We start from the raw sequence: 24,223 nt of genomic DNA on the forward strand, positions 1-24,223 counted from the left end.
TAGGTAACGAGGCAGGGCACTTTGGAAAGTTTGGGAAAGAGTACTAAAATAGGTAGACCAGAGAAAAAAATAACAGATTAAGGTAAGGGGAACTGGATGGGAGAAGTGATTGCAGAGTAAGAGCGGAGAGGGGCGAGCGGGAAAGAGATGTAATAAAGAGGTAAGTGGTCAAAACTGGGGAGAGGGGGAAAGGCGGTAGCTGGGAATAGAGAAACAAAGGAAGAGCAAGGGAGTAGATAATGACCATGAGGGAGAAAGAAAAATTACTAAACAGCGGGATGACACGTATAAGGAAATGTTCTTATGAAACCAGCCATTTCACCTATCAGTGAAAGAATCAAACGCAGCCAAAATATCAAATATGATTTTGATATTTCCTGATTGTCTACAGTTTATAAAGTAATTAAGCGAGACCTAAACCATGCTTCTAAACCCTGCATCTTTAGACCAAAAGACCACAAAACTGAAAAAATCAAAAGAAAAATGAAACAATATTTTAGTGACATTCCTAAACCAGAAAGCTCAAGCAGAATAATGTGATATGTGTGATATGGCATTTTTATAGCGCACTACCACTCCAGGGAGCATCTTGGCGCTGAAACTCCTAAATACCAGCAGATAGCCACAGCTGGACTGCCCATGTTGTAAAAGAGGGAATGTTATCCCAGTCTTTCTTACTGCTAGCCTGTATAACAAAGTTACATTGTATTGTCCCCTTCAGGGAAAAAAATTACTCTTTCACTCTCCTTTTCCTTTCTTTGAATGGCATTTAGTTTGTGGTTGTGCAGGTGTTTTTTCAGTGTTTATATGTTTTCACTGGTGAGGGCTATTTCTCTTTCAGTGGGGTTTTATCGGTTATTATAGGTTTAAACCTAAAACCCCACAGCCTATCTATGTACAATTGTTCTTCCTTACCTGAAAGTTCTGTGTGTGTTGCATGCTTTCTTGAAATTGATTGTTCATCGTTTGCATTGCGACTTTCATTTGGTCCTGATGTATGAGGGATGGCTCTTATTTCTTCCCAGGTTCCAAATCAACCAAAGTGGAGTAAAGATTGGTACTGGATAGTTTTGGTCGCACTCAAGAAAGAGGAGGTTGAGTAGGACACAGTCGGTGCCATGGACGTGACTCCGGTTCTGATAGGCTGAACCTCTGCTGCAGATCTCCCCGGGGTTTGATGGGAAAGGTGGTCCCCAAAGTTGACCACTCCTTGAACGAACAATAATCTTCACAGATATTTTCTGCTATGTACCTTTTGTGTTAGTAGCCGATATTTGTAACCTGTTGGTGGTGCAAAGATCTTGTCTAGACAATATTTGTATTCTCTGCTTGTTTTATTGTTTGTATAAGGGTCACCATTTTTTCTGTTGGAGGTTTATGCAGGGGAAGTGTACTTTGTTCTGTTGTGTGAGTGAAATGTACAGGAGCTCGCAGGAAGAATTGTGGTAGGATTGTGGTAGGAAGGTAAGAGGTCTTATAGTCTGGTTGGTTGTGTGGTAGTTTTTAAGCCCATTACAAGAGAATTACATTACACAAAGGGGGTTATTTCTACAATGTATTTAATCATAGGGATGTAACTACTTCGTTCTTCTAGCGCTAGTATGTCACTCGGAGTGTCACACATGAGGCACTGAAATACACCCCCACCCGCCAACTACGATCGTCCAATCAATTCCTCGCCGCAATTCCAAGCATCCTTAGATCCACCATGGGGAAGATCCTTCTCCTACTTAGCGGCCAAAACCTGGAATTCTCTCCCCACCCACCTCCGCCTTACACAGAACCACCTCTCCTTCAGAAAACAACTAAAAACTTGGATATTCGATAAGTAAAGTACCCCCCTCCCTCAAGCGCCTTGAGACCCTCTGGGTGAGTAGTGCGCTGTACAAATGCCAAACTTGAACTATACTAAGCACCCTGAGCATATGGAAATGTTACACATATGCAAAGCAAAAACCTGGCAGCTATGTACACGCCAACATTTTGGAACAAGAATTTGGGAGATTCTTAAAATAAAATCTAGAGAATACATTTTCCCCATCGACTTCTACTGAAGCAGAGGCAATTTTAGGCGGGAGACAGCTAAAATATAGACATTTTTGGCTTCAAAAGTCGAGAGTCTCCTGTCTTCTGAATTGGGTATGTTGACATGTATGCCTATAGGACCTGTGCATTTATTGTATACCACCCTCAGAAGAATGTGTGCATAGGAATGCAGAGCGTGCGCATGCAAAGCATAATACTCCTGTAGCACAGCCTGGGCACGTGCAGGTTAAAGTTCGTGCACAAAGTGTGCAGAGAGCCAACACAACACAATGTACAGGGTTTAGGCATCCGATTCCAGGACAGTTTACAGTAAGAAGCCCCCGCCCGCGCCACCCCCTCCCCGGACATCACACCCCCGCAGTCCTGTCCTAGACTCCAGCCTGTAATGTTGCGACCGCACAGTTGCGGTCTAGTTGATCAGCGCACGTAGACGTGCGCATACGCGGTGGCGCACAGCGCCGCGTACGTTATATAAAATAAAGGTGGGCGTGTCCCCGGGTTAGTCGGGACCACGCGACGAACCAAACAAGGTGTCCGTGTGAGTCCCTCATTGCGCGCCCGCAACCTGCGCGCGCCCCAGGTTCTACAAACCTGACAATGGCGACGAGGGGTGTCTGACCCCACGCTGTGCCCCCTGCACGGCCCGGACTGCGTAAAGGGTCCGGCCCAGGCCCCATGAGCTGCCCCGCCTGGACCGGCGAGGCCCCGGCCGAGACCCGGATGATGGCATAAGACTGCGGCCGCCTCATGGTCGCACTGCCACGCACACACGCGGCGCCTCCTGGTCACAGCGCCTGCATAGGATGGCACGTGGTAGCGTTGCACACTCACGCTAAGCCGCGACACGTGCCCAGCAGCGACTGACCTGCCGGTGGCGCCCATCCCCACGTGGTGGAACCTCGTCTTACGACCCGGAGCGCAGCGCCCCTAGTGGAGCCAACGGTGCCCGCGCCACGATGACGGCCATCCCCCCAATCGAGCCCTTTGTGGTCGACGGCGCACCTGCCTCTTTGGCGCCGAGATGGAAGGACTGGACAGAGCGCCTCAACTTCTACTTTGAAGGTGCGGGGACGGCGAGGGAACGCCGCCGAGCACTCCTCCTGCACCTAGGGGGTAAGGACATCCACCGCATCTACAAGACTCTGACAGAGGCCACGCCACACACGTACATCACGCTCCTGCAAGCGCTTAATGCCTACTTTGAGCCCATGGTCAGCAAAGACTATGAGCGGTTTCTTTTCCGCCAAGCCCGGCAGGAGGCTGATGAGTCTCTAGATGCTTTCCATGGGAGGCTGAGGGAGCTCGCTAGCACTTGTGGATTCAGGGATGAGCAAGAAGAGATACGTGGTCAGATAATTCAGAACTGTTATTCATCCGATCTCAGGGTCAAGATTCTCCAGGAAGATGGGAAGCCCCTCGCTGAGATCCTGAAACTAGGCCGCTCCAAGGAACTATCGAGAGCGAGAGCGTCCCACATGGAGGCAGCGTTGCACAGGCCAGCAAAAGGTGAACAAGTCAACGTCGCAGAACAAGTAAATGTCGTCCGCCCTAAACAACGGTCACTCGGAGGGAAGAAACCACAGGAAAGGCGGAAGGAATGTGGATACTGTGGAGGCACACCTCACAGAGCAAAAGACTGCCCAGCGAATGGCAAGAAATGCAGCGCGTGTGGGCGTTGGAATCACTTCGCCTCGGTATGCAGGTCCTCGAAACAGAAGACGGAGGCAGCGCATGCCATCAGAGACAGCCCAGATAGCGAAGATATGGACGACGATGTCCATGACTACCCCATACACTATGTGTTTGCCATCGATCAGCCGGCCAGAAAAAAAAAGCGCCTCCCGAAGTGTCGCATAAGAGTGAACCAGCAAGAGGTGAGAGCCACTATAGATACAGGGGCCTCTATCGAGTTAATGGCAGCGGACGTATACAACCAACTGCGTGACAAGCCAACCCTAAGCAAAGCGAAGATCCGAGTGTTCGCCTATGGACAGAAAACCCCAATACCACTCATTGGGTGTTTCAAGACTAATATCTGTCATCAGGACAGGACAGTCCCCTCCACCATATATGTGACAAAAGAGGGGAGCGGCATGCGGCTCAGCGGAAAAGCCGCCGAAGAACTCCAACTCATCTTCTATGCCATGGCCGTCCTAGAGGATGAACTCGATGCAATCATCGAAGAATTTGAGGACACGTTCAGGGGCATCGGGTGCCTAAAAGGGAAAGAGGTATCGCTACACATTGATCCATCCATACAACCCGTGGCACTCCGGCACCGGAGAATTGCTTTCCACCTCCGAAAAAAAGTCGAAGAAGAACTCGAGAGTCTCGAGAGACAAGGAATAATCGAGAAAGTGGATGGGCCCACGCCTTGGGTGTCACCGATCGTAGTAGCAAGGAAGCCTAAACAGCCAGGGCAGGTTCGCATATGCGTGGACATGCGCCTGCCCAACGCCGCAGTCAAGCGAGAGCGTCACCTGACGCCCACTGTTGACGACATATTGAGCGAACTCAATGGAGCCAAATGGTTTTCCAAGGTAGATCTTCGCTCAGGCTACCACCAGCTACCACTCCACCCCGACTCCAGGTACATCACTACCTTTTCCACCCATGTGGGCCTACGCCGATATCGCCGCCTCAACTTCGGCATTTCGAGTGCAGCAGAAGTTTTCCAAAATACCATCCGTGAAGTGCTCAGCGGACTCCCAGGCGTACTCAACGTAAGTGACGACCTGCTGATATATGCCCAATCTGTGGAAGAGCATCACCAGCGGCTGAGGGGAGTTCTACAAAGACTCAAGGATTCTGGCCTCACCCTGCATCGCGAAAAATGCCAATTCCTCCGCAACACCATCAGTTTCTTCGGATACACATTCTCAGACAAGGGCATCGCCCCCGATCCAGAGAAGGTCAAGGATGTACAGACGGCTCCCGCCCCGACAAACATCTCTGAGGTGCGGAGCTTTCTAGGAATGGTAAATTTCTGTGGTCGCTTTATCCCGGACCTCTCCAACATCACCCGACCTCTCCGCGAGCTCACGAAGACATCCACCCCCTGGCAGTGGGGCAAGGAGCAGGAGGACGCATTCCAAAACACGAAAGCAGCCCTATCGGCGGAGAAGACACTCTCCTACTTTGACCCCTCCAAAAAGACCAACATCGCCGTCGACGCCAGCCCTTTCGGTCTGGGTGCCGTCCTCACACAACGTCAAGGAGAAGATGACTGGGCACCGATTGCATACGCCAGCAGATCGCTGACAGAGACGGAACAGAGGTACTCTCAGATAGAACGTGAAGCCATAGCTATCCACTGGGCGTGCAGACACTTCCACATGTACGTGTATGGGCACCCGTTCACCGTCTCAACAGACCACAAACCCCTAATTCCACTATTCAGGGGGACGGTATCGAAACCACCGCCCAGGATTGAGAAATGGATTCTGCAGCTGCAAGAATATGACTACCTGCTAGAGTTCAAACCGGGAGCCACCAACCCAGCGGACTTTCTATCACGCCACCCGAGGGCAGCCACCCCGGGAGAGAGGGAGGATGCTGAAGACACTGAGTCATACGTGAATGCAGTGGTTGAAAGGTCCAGACCACTCCCCATGAGCTTGGACATGATCATCGAAGCCACCCAAAATGACGAGATCTGCCAGATTGTCTCGAATGCCATACGCACGAACGAGTGGAAGACGCTCCAAGCGTCATTAGGCCAGAGAACACCGCAAGCGAAAACAGCCCTGGAAGCGTTCTTGAGGGTCAAAGAGGAGCTGTCAGTTGATAGCCAGGGTTGCGTGCTAAGAGGGCCCAGAATCGTGATGCCGGCTACTCTCACACAGCAAGCCATTGCCCTTGCTCACCGAGGACACCAGGGAGTGGTGAAGACAAAAAGCAGACTTCGTGCCAAACTATGGTTTCCAGACATGGACGCACAAGTGGAACGGGCCGTCAAAGAGTGCCAGTGGTGCCAAGCAGCGGGGCTCCCAGAAAACCCGCCACCGGTCATCACAGAAGTTGGCCCGGAAAAACCATGGGAGCACGTCAGCGCCGACTTCGGTCACCTGCCAGACGGAAGACACATGCTTGTCATCATGGATGACTACACGAAATATCCGGAAGTGGAAATTGTTACATCCCTCACTGCAAAAGAGGTGATCGCCAAATTTGAGAAGACTATCGCAACCCATGGCATCTTTGTGAGAGTCAAGACCGACAACGGTCCCCCCTTTCAGAGCCAAGAATTTGCTGAGTATCTAGCGGAGTGGGGGATCCTACACCGGAAAATAACACCCAGATGGCCACAAGCAAACGGAGAAGTAGAAAGGTTTATGCGCACGTTGAACAAAACCATCCGGATTGCCCATGCTGAGGGAACATCGGTGGAGAGAGGAATCTACTCCTTCCTCCGAGAGTACAGGCTTACTCCACACCGCACCACTGAGGCCGCCCCAGGTCCATCCACGATGGGACGCATAATCCGAGACACCCTCCCAAATCACCCCACCTGGAACCCCGCCAGTGCAGAATCATGGAGGACTGTGTCCAACAGGAAAAAGTCTAATGACTATGCAAGTTTCCGGCGAAAGTCCAAAGAGTCATCCATTGCCGAAAATGACCGGGTCTACGTCCGAGACAGGTATCCAGGGAGCAAGTTCAGGCTCCCGTTCGAGCCACAACCATGGACTGTCACTGCCCGGAACGGGACCATGGTCACCGCCCAGCGAGAAGGAGAAACAGTCACCAGGAATGTCTCATTCTTCAAAAAGGCTGCCAGCCCCCGGAATAACCCAACCAGCTCGGAGAGGGATGAGGGATCAACAGCATCGCCAACCCGGCCAGGAAGCAACCAAAGCACTCCCGAAGCCGCCGTCCAGGAGGGGGACGTGGACTCTGCAGATGAACCGCGAGCCTCCAGCACCCCCAGTGCCGTTCTCCCCAGGAGCCCCCAGAGCCCTCTGGGCACAAGCACTCCCTACAGTGAACCACCCCGGAGAGTGCTGTTCCGTGGTGAAGCAACAGGCTATGGACTGAGAAGGAACCCAGCGCCCTCCTCCCGGATGGCCGACTACGCAGTGGGCTGAGAGACCGTGAAGAGACTAGAGACTGGTAACAGGCCGGATGGCCACGTCTTATTACTTGTTTGGACACTCAGAGCAATGCCATTTTGTTGAGGGGGGGGGGTCTTTGTTCATACCAAAGGTGAAAAGGAATGTAATGTTGCGACCGCACAGTTGCGGTCTAGTTGATCAGCGCACGTAGACGTGCGCATACGCGGTGGCGCACAGCGCCGCGTACGTTATATAAAATAAAGGTGGGCGTGTCCCCGGGTTAGTCGGGACCACGCGACGAACCAAACAAGGTGTCCGTGTGAGTCCCTCATTGCGCGCCCGCAACCTGCGCGCGCCCCAGGTTCTACAAACCTGACACAGCCCTCGCATGTACCGCTGTAAAACTCCCCCACACCGCGCCCCTCCCCCGCACAGCCAGCAGAGGGATGCACACATTTTTCACATTATTCCAGCGCCGCCCATTTCCTCCCTCCGAGTCACATGAGCCCCGGACCCCCGAGTGGAACAACTTCAGGAGAACGGAGCAGAGGAGAGGGACGGGCAGCGAGACAGACCATACTGGCTGAGGCACGGGGGCTGAGAGGGACATCCGCGGAGACTCGAGAGCTGCTGAGGCACGCGGTGGAGTGGCGGAGTCTCGTGAGTCGACGGACAGTGATTGAGGGGTGCAAACTCGGGGCAAAAACTCTGTTTTGGAGCGCAGGGCCTGTTGTACAGGAGCACGGTGGGACAGTGGTCATTTCCCAGAAGCCCTTGGGCTCTGAAGAACAGAGACAGCTCATAGAGACCGTGGCACTGGGGCTGATACACAGGGCCATTGATACAGGGCTCACAGGCTGATAACCAGGAGTCCTGAAGTACTCTGTTGATACCCTGGTGCCTTAAAGCAAAGAACGCATAGCGGGGGAGACCTGAAACGAGCACGAGACAGGGGAGCTGAATATCTCTGGCCTCAAAGGTACAGGGGCTTATAGGTACAACTGCCGAGGGTCACTCTGTAGGGAGGAGACTGGAGTCAAATCAGTGACCCTTCAGAGCACCTACACATCACATGCGAAGGAAGTGAAGCCCCCGCAGCTCTGGTCACGGAGGAGAGTGGGAGTGTGAGCTGAAGACGCCTCCCTGGCAGAGCTCAAAACAGGACAGACAACCTGTGACCCCCCATGAGCTCCTCAGGTCTGTAGCACGGACGGGAGGTTCACTGACCACAAACCTGGACCTGGAAACGTGAGACGCCCTGGAGCTGGTCGTGCCAGAAAGGACAGAGGAGTCTGAGAATCTACAGCAGAGCTGAGCAGAGTGCAAAAGGATCTTTGAGACTCTATGTACAGCTGGACTGAGCAGAGGTCAACATCATCTTTGAGACTGCAGCTGGGCGGATCTGGGGTTCTTCAGATCGTCTGAGCAGAGGGGAGGAAAATCTCTGAGAATCTACAGCTGGTCTGCCAGAGAGGACTAGAGAATCCCAGATCACCAGCTGGTCTGAGAAGAAGAAACTCTATTGTATTCTGGACCCTGACGGACTGGAGAACTTAAGGGATTCTGTAAAACTTTATCCCGGCTCAGACCAAAGAGCAGAGTCTGTGAGACTCTACCGCCGGTCAGACCCAAAAGGACAGAGGAGTCTGCGAGACACTAGGTCTGATCTGACCCTGGACTCCAAGAGAATCAGAGATTTCAGCTGATCCGCCAAGAGGGCAGGAGAACCTCAGATTTCGGAACTGAACTGAGGGGAGGCAAGTGGGTGCTTTTTGTGCAGGTTATACCCAAGGCTCATCTGACCAGCAAGAAGGATCCACGCGGAGCCCACTTCAGTGTTCGCGGGACAGCCCAGAAAGGTGAGCTATGTTCCTTTATCTTTCTAGAGTCTTTGGGGTGGGTGACTCCTGTGAGTTTGAAATGGAGACCAGAGCTGGGTGGAGTTGGAAAGGTAGAAGGGGTAATCTTGATTTCTTCAATGGAAATGGAGCTGTAGATTTATTAGACATGCACTTATGCAGGATTCTCAGTTATATTAATCTCTTAAGCCACTGACTTAATATTTCTTTGGGTCAAGCAACCCAGAGGCTTAGAATGCGGCAAAAGCCTGGTTACAGGGTAGAGGGTATTACATTTTCACAGGAAAGCAAATGATAATGCAACAGGAATTTTATTATCTGTGGAACTTCTTTAAAGTTAGGAACTTACCAGGAAATATGAGCATCTTGAAAATAACTGGTCTGAGTTACACCTTTTGCTGACTCTGTGTACTTACTGTGTATGCAGGGGCTCGTATCTTGAAACGGGCTGGTTGTGGTGAAATGGTCTTGGGGTTCTGGTAAGTTAGCTGGAAACGGTAAGGCCTACCAAGAAATCTTTAAGCTTAGTATGGCAGTATCCGCTGGTAGCGGTGGAAAGATGCCTTGAATGGTCAACCTTCTATAAGTATTAAGAAACTGGGACTCGCTAGAGAGTGCCTACAAGTAAGATACACTGACAGACCCCCAGGAATAATGGGCTGGTCTTCCTGGCCTTCCTAACCAGTCTTCAGTGGGATAGATGACAGCCAGGAGTGGCAATGGAACAGGATGAGGGCTTTGCCAGGTACTCACAAAAAGAAGAGAGTCCTCTATGGATGGTGCCAGCCTGCCATGCAGCGTCAGTGATAACTGCAGGCCCACTTGCATGCTTGCCATGGTGTCACCGTTCATTGGAGTCCACCCTGGCTTGTTCCCATTGGCACCCCTGATCTACAGAGCGGCACAAGTAGGTGCCCCTTGAATCTTGATGGCTGCCTGTGCCTCTCTGGGCTTCTTTCTCCACCAGGTGGATATTTGGCAGGTTTCAGGCATCCCCAATCTTGGCCATAGCTGGCAAGTGGGACACCAAAGTTCCATCTCTCAAAGAACATCTCAAACTAGCGCTACAGGTCAAATAGGGGCCCTGTCTATATTCTGCTTTTGGAGCTAGACAACCGAGATTTTTTAAGGCATGGGTAAAGTGGGCTCTGGCCCGGGGCCCCAGCCATTCAGGGGGCCCCCAGATAGAGCCAGCTCTGTTCTACAGAGAGTCTTGCCCCAATGACCTTGAATAATTCTTAGACTTTTATAAATACTGTTTCCCTTTAATTTATTTTTAATGTGGGTGATGTATGTGAGTCTATTACAGGCGTTTTGCAGAGAAATGTTGTGTTTGTTTCTTGCAATACCCATAAAAACGTTACTTTAGATCAAAACAGGATCTGACGTACGAGAACTGGGAGGGGTACATAGAGCTTATTTGCAGTAATGTTAGTGAGCTGCTTCTTTGTTACAATATTGAAAACATATCACTATCCCTGAATATTAGATGTAAACACATTTTGTCCCTGTGCACTGTGAGTGACCTGGACAAAGAGGGCTTGAAAGAGCAGAAATTGGATCATAAATTCAAAATTGTCCGGTCCAGGGCCCCCAAAATCCTTAAGATGTGCAGCTTTAAGTCAGTCACTCGTTACAGAGATCCATGTCCTCCGGATACACAGTACTCACAGGATTGGACAGCTGGCAGTACAGATGTTTGTCAGGACGCACAGCTCTCCGAAGCTCCGGCTTCTGACAGCAGAGTGGCCCTTTAGGCTGTATCTATTGCAGACTCGAGCATCTGGCAGCACAACTGTTTCACAGGATACCCAGATGCTTAGGACAGCACAGCTATATCTCGGATGTCAGAGATTTTATAGGCCCAGTTTCCAGCTGTGCTACTAGTCTCCAGTTTACAGAAGCATTTCAGCCTCGGGGTCCTGGCGACAAAGCAGTGCACAGATGTTTGAGGTTGAAACTCTGGACAGCAGCCGTATCCCTCAGCATGTGGAGAGCTTACAGAACAGGGGCTCAGACAGAAGAACTAAGGTACACAGAGACACCTCTTATCAGCCTGTTCTCAGGGTACACAGATTTTACAGACTGTGGGCTTCTGGCCCCACAGCTTCAGGTTACTGATTTGCAAAAATATCTAGAATCCTGGGAGGTATGTAAACTAAGTGGGAGATAGATATTGTAAGTGGGAGGCATGTATTGTAAGTGGGACATGTATTCTAAGTGGTTGAAAGGTAAATGCAGAGCACCATTCAGGGTGGCAGGCTTTTAGAGGCGTCGAATAATGACAAAGTGCAATTATTACACTACCAAAACTCCCTGAGTAATTATAGATGTAAAACAAGAAGTATTCTGGGTCCAACACATCTCACAAATTTGACATAGTGTGTACGTACGACTGATATTGCGAGTCTATAGCAGTAGAGGCAGCCATAGACACTGTTTTGTTTCTATTTTTAAGCAGACACACAAAGAGCAGAGTCGAGTTGTTTTAGTTACTAAAAAGCTGTAGCCTTGGGCTTCACCCCCATTAGCCCGCGCTTAAAATGTCCTTGCGTCTGACTCGGTCTCCGTTCTTGTTTGGTGAAATATGGAACTGATAGTACACTGCTTTTCATTCGAGTTTGACCTTGGTATGTGAATCTTTTTTTTGTGATGCTTAGAGAAGAAAATACATGACTTCAAAATAAAAGTTTCGTTCTACAGTGCTCTCAGCAAAGCCAGATGGCTGCAGTGCACTCAGTAAAGCTCTTAGAAAAGACACGCTGAGCTAAAAGCAGTGTGCAGCAGTGTGTGGTTCTCTCTGGATTGACAACCGCTATCGGGGATGGGGGGCTGGGGGTGATGTGGGAGCTAGTGGCAGATCCAAAGTCTAGGTAAAGACTCTTGGAAGGGGAGTCACTTTATACTCTGATGCTCCGACTCTAAAACATATCAGGCACATATAAAGGGCAAGTTTACCCAAGTGAGGCGGCCCCTGGCAACATTGACGTGTCATAGACCTTTAATGTTACCCAACTTAATGGTACTCGTTTTATTGATCTTGGAAGGATGAAAGGCCGAGTTGATCCAATGTGATTCAGATTTGTTACTCTGTTTACAAACACAGATCCTTGCACCCAGAAGCTCCCCCGTCAACAGTTAAGGGGGCTGATCGGTTGTCGCTCTGGTTAATATAGAAGGCACTGGTTGAAAGTAAGACTGTGTCTGTATCTTGTCTTTCTGATTTAATTGTCTGGAGCGTTTTGAGACTGCACAGATGTTAAAGTGCTACAAGAATTCAAAATAAGCGTGTAAATCAGAAACACGGAATTTTAACTGTCATACAGTGTGACTCACATTTTAGCAGGAAAAGGTCTGTTGGTTTTGTTGATGATCTCGCTCAGACCGCTTTTTGACTGCCCACTCGAGTCCTCACCCCCGCATTCATTTCAACTCGTAACAGTCCAGGGCTTCTGGTGTCGAACGCAGAATCCTTGAGCTATTTGATATTGGAAAGCGAGATGCTAGATATTGGTGATGTCTGTGTCCTTGTATTTCTTGAGCTCAGTGGCTTTTGACACTGTTGACCGTATGGCCCTTCTGTCCACTTTTGCCACCCTCATGGGCTTGAGTTGGGTCATAGATTGGTTTTCTCTTTTTCTCCTTGGATGTGCCCATGAGTTCTTTCAGTCTTCCAGCATATTGCTTCTGATGGTTGCTTTGACGACCTGTACTAATCTGCTCGCTGAAAGACCTGTAGCCAGGAGGATGTAACTATTGCGGGACTCATTTAGAGTTTGGTGGAAATTGATAGATGTCTCTTTACGCCACTCCCTGCCTCATTTTGAGTGGGAGGGACTGCTAAGTTTCTGGTGAAGTGAAGCCTCAATTGGCTATGCCACCAGAAACTCCTATTTGGCGACCTCCCCTCCAATGGGCCACTGGCTTTTCTGCACCCTCCTTAGTGAGGTATTTCTGCTCCTCAGGAGGGTAGAGCTCTCCAGCAGTGGACACATCAGTAAAGAACAGGAAAAAATACAATGTTGCCCACATGCAGGAAGAAAACGCCCTGTGTGTCAGCGCATTACTGTTTTGTGTTATGGAAACAAAGACTTTCCTCAGGAGGATGTTTCCTCAGGGGGATGTTTCCTCAGGGGGATGTTTCCGTACAACACATACAGTTCCAAGCCTCCCGTCATTATAAATGAGCCCATCAAGCATTCATGTTTCTTCAGAGTGGGAGCACTTTCAGAAAAACATCCCGGGATCTCTAGTATTTTGGACCTGCCTTCGCGGTTTGGCAAAACCACCTGCGGTCCTCTAAAGGACACAAGGGCAGAAGTACTTCTAAGAGAAACGCTTTCTTTGGGACGGCAGAGCCCTCTCAATAAAGGCAGGGAGGACAGACATCAATCTATTCAGATGATTTTGGTTCTCTTCAGGAAGAGAGTGGCCTCTGTAAAAAGAGAGGGTCTTTCTATGAAAAAAAGGTTCATTTAAGGGGGCCAGGCTGTCTTTAGGGTGGGAATGACACACTGGAAGAGGGCAGAACTCTCTTCCACTGGACAGGACTTTGTTTACAAAGACACAGGCCTCTTTAGGAGGGCACAAGTTCTTTAGTAGGACAGAGCTCTTCTTTGAAGGACAGCTGCCTGTGGGAGGGCAGTAATAGTTTTAGGAGGACTGGTGGACAGAGCTATCTTTAAGAGGGGTTGGATTCCTTTAGTAGAACAGAACTCTCCTCAGGAGCGCAGGTCCTGCTTTTTGACGGCATCAATACATTTAGAAGGACAGCTGTCTTTGGAAGAACCATAATCCTTTTAGGAGAACAAAGGCCTCGACAGGAGGCAAGAGCATTCGTTGAGAGTACAGAGTTATGTTTAGCAGGGCATGGACCCTCCTAGGAGCATAAAGCCCTCCTTTGGAAGGCATGGATCCCTTTAGGAAGACTGAGCTCTCTATAGGAAGACACATCTCTCTCTAGGAATGCATACATCCATTTCAGAAGCCCGAGTTCTCCTCAGAGGGCAGAGCTCTCTTTAGGAGTGCACGGGTCGATTAAGGAGGAGAGAGCTCTCGTTAGGAAGGTGTGGATCCATTTATGATGGCAGAGCATGCTTTACACGGGCATGGATCCTTTCAGAGGGCATCGCACTCTTCAGGACAACAGATTTCCTTAGTAGGGCAAGGACCTCCTTCGAAGAGGGTGGATTAATTTTGTAGAACAGAGCTGTCTTCGGGAACAGGGCTCTCTTGGGAAGGACAGGGATCTCTTTAATAGGACAGAACTCCCTTAAGGAGGGTATAGGTATCTTTAGGAGGGCATGGATCCTTTTAGGAGAACTGCACCCTCATTAGGAGGGTATGAACCCTTTTAATTGGACAAAGGGCTCCTCAGCAAGACAGCATTCATTTTAAGAAGTCATGCTAATCTTTAGAAGAACAAAGCTTTCTTCAACAGGAAAGGCATAGCTCCCTTTAGGAGAACAGAGTTTTCTTTAGGATTGCAAGGATCGATTTAGAAGGACTGAGCTCTCTTTAAGAAGCTTAGATTAATTTGGGGCAACAGAGCACACTTTTGGGGGGCATGGATGCCTTTAGGGGGACAGAACTGTCTTTAGGTGGACAGCGTTGCTTAGGACGGCAACAATCTTTAGACGGGCATGGATTCCTTCAGAACAATAGAGCTGTCTTCAGCTGAGCAGGGATCGCTTTAGTAGAACATAGATCTCTTTAGGCGGGTATGGATCCCTTTAGGAGGACTGATCTCTCTTTAGGAGACCGTGGATCCCTTGATGAAGACAGAGCTCTCCACAGGAGAACAAAGATCTCTTTAGGAAGACAGAATTCTCGGTAGGAAAGCGAAGATCGCTTTAGGGGACTGCGGTCTTTGCAGGACGGACTGGATTTTTTAGGAAACACAGGGCTTTCCTGTGAACACCATGGCACTTTTTCGAAAGACAGGGCTCTCTTTAGAAGGCAGAAAGTGAAAATTTCTAGCTGGCAAGAATCTTCTCAAGAGCTCTATGCAATTTACAGGAAAGTAAAACTTTCTTCTAAAGAGCACGCGTCTCTCTATTATAGCGGGGTGTTCTTAAACAGGGCCCGGTTTGCTTCAGGAGACAAAGACGGTCTTCAGGCAGGGCTTTCTCGAGGAAACTGGCATTTTTTAAGCCAGGCAGTGCTCTTCGTAGAAGGCTGTTTTCTGTTTTTGTTTTTTTTTAAAACAGATTTTATTGATAGATCACATAGAAAGTCGCAGATCTCTGTATCCCAGAGGTATCTGCCAGACAGTAGCACACACGTGGATCAATGCAATCCATCATGACTTTTACAGGTAGTACAGTAGGGCCAATGCAAATAACTAGCCCACCCCCATTCCCCCCCAACAGTCCCCAACTCCATCCAACCCGGATCCCTCCCCCCCTGCATGGTGTCTGACAAATCCGACTATTCATGTACACACTTCCTACGGCAGAGCGCGCTCAAACCTCCAGTTCCGGGTCTTGTTCTGCCGGCGGCTCCAGCCAGAGACCCCTGTAATCGGCACATCTCTTCCAAATCTTAAAATGTTTACTGGGGCAACCCCGGGCAAGAAATATGGGCTTCTCCATCCCCATACAGAAATCGAGGCCCCTTTTCTACGCCGTGAGTGACGGGGCCTGTGGGTTCTTCCAAGCCCTCGCAATATCTCGCTTGGCCACCGTGAGTCCTAATAGTAACAGATGTCTCTTGTAGATGTTGCCTCCCACGCCCTCCAACACATGCAACAAACACAGTCGCGGTGTGCGTGGGAGCATCCAGCCCAGAGCGTCATCCATTCCATTCCATTCCAGACTCCATTCCAGACTCCACTCCAGAATCTATCCAGTCGTCCGCAGCTCCACACTGTATGGAAGAATGTGCCCTCCTCACATTCACACCTAGTACACTCTGGGGATGCAATGAGGCCCGCCCTCCACAGCCTCCGCCTTGTGAAATACACCCTGTGGAGGTATTTTAATTGAATCAGCCTAAGGCGGACCGAAATGGCCGCTCCTCTGGGACCTGCCAGCGCCTCATTCCAGTCCTCCTCCTCCAGCGGCCCAACATCAGCTTCCCAGGTCTCCTTAAGTGTGTGTAAATCTGAGGAGCAGTGTATGACCAGGGATTGGTAGATGCGTAAAATCTTTTTGGTATCTATTTCCCCCATAAAAACTCAGGCCTCCAATGGGTTAAACTCGGGAAGTGACGTCAAACCCTCCAACTCCGGGGCCAGGGCATGACGAAGTTGAAGGTAGCGGAAGAATTGCATGCGAGGCATGCTATATTTCGCGCTCAATACTTGGAACGACTTGAGCGTCGTTACCGACATAACATCCCCCAATCTAGAAATACCAATGGCGTCCCATCCCACGAATCCCGGAAGGGCCGCCAAGCCTGGTAAGCGGCCATTACGCCAAAGGGGGGTTTCTTCGGTCAGGGTCCGCCACCATCCCATCCTCCGCAACGCTCGCCTCCATACATCAAAGACCACTTGCGTCACCGACGGCAAGGCCTTTCGCCCCCTCATCGCATAAAGCAGCATGTGTAACGTATGGGGCTCCATCAATAGCCTCTTTAGTGCATAGGCCGGGTCCCTCCTGTCCCCATACCACCATTCAACAGATACTAGGAGATGCGACGCTTGATACTAAGAAAGACCATCTGAAGTCGCCAACCCCCCACAGTACGTTGAACGAAAGTGCGCAACGCCAACCTAACTGGGCCGCCCACCCAAAGGAACTGCCCCAAGACCGAGTCCACCTGCTTGAACCAGGAGGGCTGGATGGGATACTGATAGTTTTGCAACTGATACAACAGGCGAGGCAGGGCCACCATTTTAAATATGGCTGATCGACCATAAATGGTCAGCGGCATGCAAGACCATATTTTAATATCAGCCTGGGTCCGTTCCCAGACCGGCACCACGTTTCGCTCCCATGCGACTGCAGGGATCTCGGCCAGGAACACCCCTAGATACTTGATGCCCCCAATTGCAGTCTGGAGCTCCGATGCCCAATCTCCAATCGCCGGACCACTCCCCAGCACCCATAACGTAGATTTGCGGGGATTCATGTAGAGGCCCGAGGTCTCACCAAAGATCTGCAGGATGCGCAGAAGGCGGGACCTGACCTATTGAGATCCGTTAAGAAAAACAGGACGTCGTCCGCATATAATGCAATTCGGTCCGACAAGTCTCGCGTCCACTCGAATCCCTTCAGCTGTGCGTCAATTCGGACCCAGGCTGCCAGGGGCTCCATGGCCAAGGCGAACAAATAGGGCGAAAGGGGACCTCCCTGTCTGGTGCCCCTTCGGATGGCAAATCTCGAGGACTCCGCCCCCGCCACCCTGACAGAAGCCGTTAGATCAGTATACAGCAACTTCACGTAGGACAAGAACACCGGCCCTAGATTCACTTGTGGCAGGAGCGAGAACAGATATGTCCAACTAAGCGAATCAAACGCCCTGTCCATGTCAGCCAAGAATAGCGCCGCTTGCGCCCCTGATGACCGAATTGCCGCAACTGCGACGTGAGCCCACCTGATATTATGCCGTGCCGCCCACTGGGGCATAAAGCCGGCCTGGTCCGGATGTATAAGTTCAGTGATATAGGGTAATAACCTATTGGCCAGTGCTTTGGCCAAGACCTTGGCCTCTACGTTTAACAGGGAAATCGGACGGTACGAAGCGTACTGCTCGGGGGGCCGACCAGGTTTGTGAAACACCACCACCTCCGCATGTCTCCAGTCCGGGGGCAGACAACCCTGGTCTCTCGCTTCTTCTACCACTGCTCTATAATGAGCTCCCAGTTGTAGGTGGAATTTCTTAAAGAATTCGCTGGGGAAGCCATTAGGACCCGAAGCCTTCCCAGTGTTCAATTCCCCCAGAGCTACACCCAGCTTGTCTTCAGTCAGTGGCCTATCCAGGCGATCGCTGGCTTAATCTGTAACCGCTCGTGGCAGCAAGTCAGTAATAAATTTAGCGACTAGGGCCGCGTCGATGTATTCGTGAGGGAATATAGGTCAGCATAGTAAGCCGCAAAACCCTCCGCAATCACGTTGGGATCAGTCATCAGGGAACCGGAATCATCTACAATCCTCGGGGGGGTCTGAGTTTGGAACTGACCCTGACACAATCTATGAAGCATCGTCCCAGATCTATCCCCTCATTGATACACCCTGCTACGGGTCGCCAGCCACATCTGCCGCGCCTCATCTAGTAACAGAGAAGCATAAGACTGCTGTGCCAGCAGCAACTGCTCTAGCGTCCGACCCTCCCCCTCCTGGCCACTGCGGTGCTCCAACTCCCGTATTTCTGCCTCGGCCCGATCCAGAGCCTCCCTACGCCTCCTCTTAGCCGCCGCACACCATGCAATATCTATGCCCCGCAGTGCGGGCTTCATAGCCTCCCAGAGCGTCGCCTTAGTCGCCACTGTACCGCTATTTTCAGCGAGGTACCGCGCTATAGCTGTCCTCATATGTGCTTGGTAGTCCCCCAATTGCAGGTGCCAGACCGAGAGGTGCCAGCGAAACGGTCGCCGCCGCCGATCCAAACTAATCGTAACCGCCATAGGGGAGTGGTCCGTCAACCCACGCAGCAATATGTCCGCAGCCTCCACTCTATCTTGAGCCGCAAGGGGAACAAATATATAATCCAGTCTGGAGAAGGATTTGTGGACAGCTGAGAGAAAGGTGTATGCTTGCTGCGTGCCATGTATGTGCCTCCAAGTATCCACCCATCCCAAAGTCCTAATCATATCATGCAATTTAGTATGACCAGCTGCCCCCGTCCCCCCTCCAGGCCTGTACCTATCCCGTACTTGATCCACCACATCATTCCAATCCCCACCGATAACTGCCAGTGCATTTGGAATATCAGCCCATACCGTCAACACCTTTTCTACTAGTGACCACTGCAACGGGGGCGGGGCATACACGCAGCCGAATACAACCGATTCCTCTCCCAATGTACCCCGAACGAAGATGTAGCGGCCCTGCGTATCCAACCAGTGGGTGGCGTGTACATATGGGACCCTGCGATGTACCAGAATGGCCACCCCTCTGGAACCCCTGGCAAAACCGGCATGGAAAACCTGAGTGTAACCATATCGCTGAAGGCATAGTGTTTTAGTCCCCAGTAGGTGTGTCTCTTGCAGCATTACGATATCCGCCCCCACCCTTTTGGCCTGTTTCAGGACCGCCCCCGCTTGATCTTGTCCAGTATTCCCCTTACATTCCAATTAAGAACTCAAAGTGAGCCCCCGGGCCCATTGGCCCCATCATCCGGGCTAGACATCAAGGACCCTCCGTATCCAGTGAGCAACACGCTCGCCATTCGTGTGCACCCTTAACCACCACAGCAACATTGCCAGAACCGTGCCTTCCCCCGGCCATTCAACAACCAACACCACCCCGGACCCCCACCCCCTACCCCATACCTCAAGAAACGATGAAGTACCTGTCGCGGTGTAGTAGGGCCTCCACCCCCAACTGGAGGCCGACGAGCCTCCCCACCAATGGATCCCCATAACCCTATTCAACTCCCCCAACACCTACGCCGACCAACCCACAACAAGGGGGACCCCTTCCTGCCCATGTAACCCCCCCATCCCCAGTCACCCCCCCAATCGCTCCCTAGAACCATCATCTATTGCAGTCACTCTCCACTCCCCGCAAGTACAGGGCCTATCTGCGCCCCAGGGCGGGGACCCGAAGCACCAAGGGCTATAACCATATATCAACAATATGTCTCTGAGCGCATTCACGTGCCCTTCTTCTGCTTCTCGGCAGCCCCCATCGCTTTCTCAGAAGCCGTACCCGACACAGACCGCTGCCGTGATCTGGATCTCTAATTGTCTTTGCGTTGTTCACCACGAGAGAACCTCGCCTGTGCCTCATCATGCGAGGGGTCTGAGTCTCACACTGGGGGTATGTGCGCCTTCACTGGCCTGATTTCGTCCGTCCACTGAAACACCTCCTCCGTGGAGTCAAAAAAGTGAGTGCGGGATTGAAACACAACTCGCAGTCGGGCTGGATATAAAAGAGCGCACTGTATTTTCAAATCTCGCAGCCGGGCCTTGGCTGCTGTAAAAGACTGGCGTGATTATAACAGGGGAAACCCAATAAACCCTTGTAGGCTTGGGCGTTAGATCATTAAGGTCAGTGGATGCTACAAGGGAATTGATTTCTAGGAAGATAATTGCTAAGTTGGAAGTTGTATTGTATATATCACACTCCGGTGTACCACCAGGATATCACATGTAAAGAGAGCTCAAGAAAAAACAGAAATCAATCTATTGGAAGGAGAAAGATACACGGAGAGGGCTAAAAATGTATTCAAATTTTTTTTATGTAAGTTCAATAATGTAAATTGCAATTAAATATATGGGGAGACAAATAAAGAGCAAAAAAGTGATGAACAGAGGTAAAGGTAACATCAACACATCAGTTCAAAACTTAAACATCAACTCCAATTAGTTATGGCAAACAATCCGAGAAATTAATTAGCAATGGTTGTATGCTTGTGCCTATGCAGCGAAGATGGAGATGATGAGGATGTCGACGTTTCGGTCTATAGTGCTTCCGTCATGAAGACCAACATCAGGACCAAACCATTTATTGCAGGTAAAAACCCCCTGAAAAAGCACGTTTGGGACTCTCTTTTAGAGTGTGAGAGGTGATGGGCAGTGGATCTCGAATAAGGATCTAGACTGCAGCGTGTGTATGCCGCTGGTGATGAATCACGATGGTATGCAACCAAAGGAAATTTAAATTCCTGAATAAACAGCAGAACGAAACACGCCCAGCGGAGACGGGTAGAGTCTGTGATACATGTGATATCCTGGTGGTACACCGGAGTGTGATATATACAATACAACTCCCAACTTAGCAAGTGAAAGACTGGCGTCGCTGTTGCACCATGCGGGTATAGTCTTTCTGTTTGTTTTTTAAATCTTTTTTATCTTCCAATAGTCAATACATTCGATAAACAATATTACAATCATTGGTCGCATAGAAACCCTGCCATTTTCAATAGAAACCCCTCCCATCCCCATGCTGTATGCTAAGTTTGTTCATTACTATTGCTCATCTCGTATCCGTTACACTCCCCTGTGGACCCAGAAATAAGGACTGACTCTCGTGCTATCTGTTGACTCTGCCCTGACGAAGCTCCCAAGGTGGGGAGTGAAACGCGTTGGCTGTCCTGTGCACTACTTAAAAAAGATCAATAAAAAGAAGAATATTTTTTCAAAATACTCTGCCTCTGCGACTTACTTTATACCTGGTGCTGCCTCTACGTCCTTTGCAGCTGTATTTATGCTCCGCTTATGTACAAATCTTCACCACTAGGGCCTATCTTCATTGTTTACCCTATGTTTCCTTTGTGTATTTTGTTACATGGAATGTTGCATATCATCCCACGGGTTAAGCCCAAAGTGTCGTCTCCACAGACCTCATATTTTGTGAATTTGTTTTGGGCAGCCCCTACTTTGGTATGTGGTGCGTTCAGTGTCCGTATAGAGGTCGATCCCATTTGTCCATTCCCGGACCGCAGGGTTCTCCGCCACTCCCCACCGTCTAGCCACAAGTCTCTCTTAGCCACAACTAATCCTAGTAAGGCGGAGGTCAGTTGTGAAGACTGTGGTTTTGATCACCGGGGCATGTCACGGCGTTCACTGGAAGGGCATCTCTGTTTTCTCATTGGCATGAGTATCTTTAGAAGGCCATGAGTCTTGCAAAGGGCATGGAATACTTCAGGAGAACAGTCTATTTTGAGTTCTTCTTGAGTGAACTATCCGAAGTATTATCTGAGTGCGTGATGCCTCCAGTAGACCGTGTCCATATTCTCATGCCAGCTCCATCTGGTTCCCTGGCCCACGTGCGCCCGGATTCCTCCAGCCCTCATCCTTGACTGTGCATTGTCTCCTGTTGTATCTGTTGATCCCTCCTCCTTCACAGCCTTGTGCTTCACTGCTGCTGATGCTGTCTCTAGCCAGCACATCTGGGATGATGGTTAATGCAGACTAATATTGATTTTCCAGCTGCCGCAGGGTCCTGGACGCCGCTAGCCCCTTGGCCAGTCTCCCTGGAGCCAGAGCTAGCTGGGCTGCATAGGTCTGTGCCAGGGGGCTGCAGTGAATGGAAAACGCGGGGCTCGTCATATATCTTCTGTATCTGCTTTTTGAGTTAAGATGCTGGTAAAAAGTTTCTATTTTTTTGTACTAGTTTCAATCGTCGTAACCCATAATGTGATATGTACATGTGGAAATTGTATTCCAATTTTTTGGGGGAATGTAAGTCTCTCTTTGACCTGCCTCCATTTTCCTTTAGTAACACAAGCTTGACTGATTTTGGATCAATCTACCTCCATTTGTAACATTGGGCTTCATCCAATATTTGTTTCAACAGGGCCCACCAGGAGATCCCACCTCATCCTTCTATGTTATGCTTAAGTTGGGGTGTGTAGAGAGGTGCATACTCCAGTGCACTAGAGCCAGCACACACAGAGGTCACGAGACCAGCATTCCAGCGCAGAACCTTCCCTCCTGGCCCACGCCCACTCTCAGAATTGCGGGTGTGGGGGTCTGCGTTTATGCATCAGGTTTGCTAAATGTGGCCACATGTATTTATTCGGTGTGGTCTCATATTATCGTAACCAAAATATCATCTGACAGAACTATTGTGTCCTTGGTATCATTACGTCATTGCAGATCTAAAAACCAGGCCTCCGCTGTACGCTGAGAACTGAGGGTGTCTGACACGAGAACAGGCACGTGAAGTGCAGAATAGTTCGCTTTTAATTCCCTCAGACGCCCTGTGTGTGATGACGGGCGCTATGCCCTCATTGTGCTGATGAGCAATGACACACAGGACACAGTGGTAGTGGGTTAGATAATGGGCCCTGAGCACGTGCACTCAGTCCCTTTTATTGGCCAGGGTCATCTGACCAATGACGCCTGGTGGTGGGTGGGTGTTTAGTGTGCTTACATCACAGTGAGACACTAGACCGTGTCTACGGTAGTACATCCCTCCCAACCTTAGTTAAGAAAATTAAACTAACTAAAGTCCAACCTGTGGGAAAGAATATACTTCACACAAAACCCGTAACTCAATCACGGCGACTCCCACATAGTCTTCTCCACTGCTGGTCACGTCAAATACTGGAAATGGTGCCTCTTCTTGCCTTGGCAGACTTGCAACTTGTAGGTGGGCTGTACAGTCTGTTTCACATCCTGGGAACGTGTAGAGGTAAGAATAGCAGGTCCCAAGTGTGTTGTTGGTACTGGTTCTGTCGTGTGTGACCTTCGGTCCTCCAGGATTTTCAGCGTGAGCTTCAACAGTCCGTCTCTCGTCGTGGGATCCGCTGCCACCGGTGTCCCTAAGGCCTCTGCCCCTGGATTTCCGCGGCCCTGTGTCTGTTCCATCCCAGAGGTGGTTGTTGTCAACAGACCGGCCTGCTTGATTCTGTCATTCCTGGATGACTGTCGGGTTCGCACGTGGATGCTTACTTCCAGTGATGTTACATGTGTCCCGGTCGTGCGTGTGGACTGTCGTGCACCTCTCACATTCTCCTCTGTGTTTCTCCTTCTGGTGTGTTGTAGTGTCTTGGTCCACACTCCTCTTTGCTCTGCTCCTTTCTCTTGTCTTCCTGTCGTCGTGCTGCTCGGACCTCTTCTGCTTTCTTTTCTTCAGTGGTGGCAAATGTGCCACTCAGACATCTTCTCCTTTTCCTTTGTGGCGTCGTGCCACTCCTTCTCCACCTCCCTTTTCGCAACGCGGTCTGGTCATCTTGCTGTCTTCATCTTCCTGATCAGACTTCTCCAGGCAGCGTGCACTCCACCTCTTTCCCCCTGGTCTTGTCCTGGTTCTCGGACACTGTCTCCTTCTAGTCTGTGACTGGACCGGTCGCTGCGATTTTCTCTCTTGATTCTGACCATTAAACTTGGTTGTCGAAGTTCGTTGGTCCATGTTCGTGGACTGTGTCTTGGTGGTCGAACTTCTTGGACCTCTTGCCAGTCCACTCTGCTGCCAAAGCTGGCAGGCCATCTTCGGTTCTCCTGCTGGAACTCTTGCTATGTCACTGTTTGTTGACCCTTGCTTCGGTCACCTCCTTTCGCGACCTCGGTGGGTCGGCTTTTGGTACGGCCATCTGGCTGGTCGGCTTCTCCCTTCTTCTTTGCGACCAACCTGAGTGGTCGGCTTCACCTTCTGCGTTAGTCCTCACGCTTTGCCGTCTTCCGTTTGCTTTAGCGTTGGCGCGCTT

General features: G+C 50.3%; 1 protein-coding gene across 1 annotated transcript in view; it reads left to right on the forward strand.

The window, feature by feature from the left end:
- Positions 1-8,818: 8,818 nt before the first annotated feature.
- The window catches only part of LOC147701465 (tetraspanin-4-like), a 139,384-nt gene continuing 123,979 nt past the window's right edge, over positions 8,819-24,223 (forward strand). The window contains exon 1 of the mRNA XM_086930142.1: positions 8,819-8,959. The gene's annotated coding sequence lies outside the window, so the exon portion shown is untranslated. The remainder of the gene's footprint in view (positions 8,960-24,223) is intronic.

This window comes from Lissotriton vulgaris, chromosome 7 (genome assembly GCF_964263255.1).
Source record: "Lissotriton vulgaris chromosome 7, aLisVul1.2, whole genome shotgun sequence".
In the NCBI taxonomy this organism is placed as follows: domain Eukaryota; kingdom Metazoa; phylum Chordata; class Amphibia; order Caudata; family Salamandridae; genus Lissotriton; species Lissotriton vulgaris.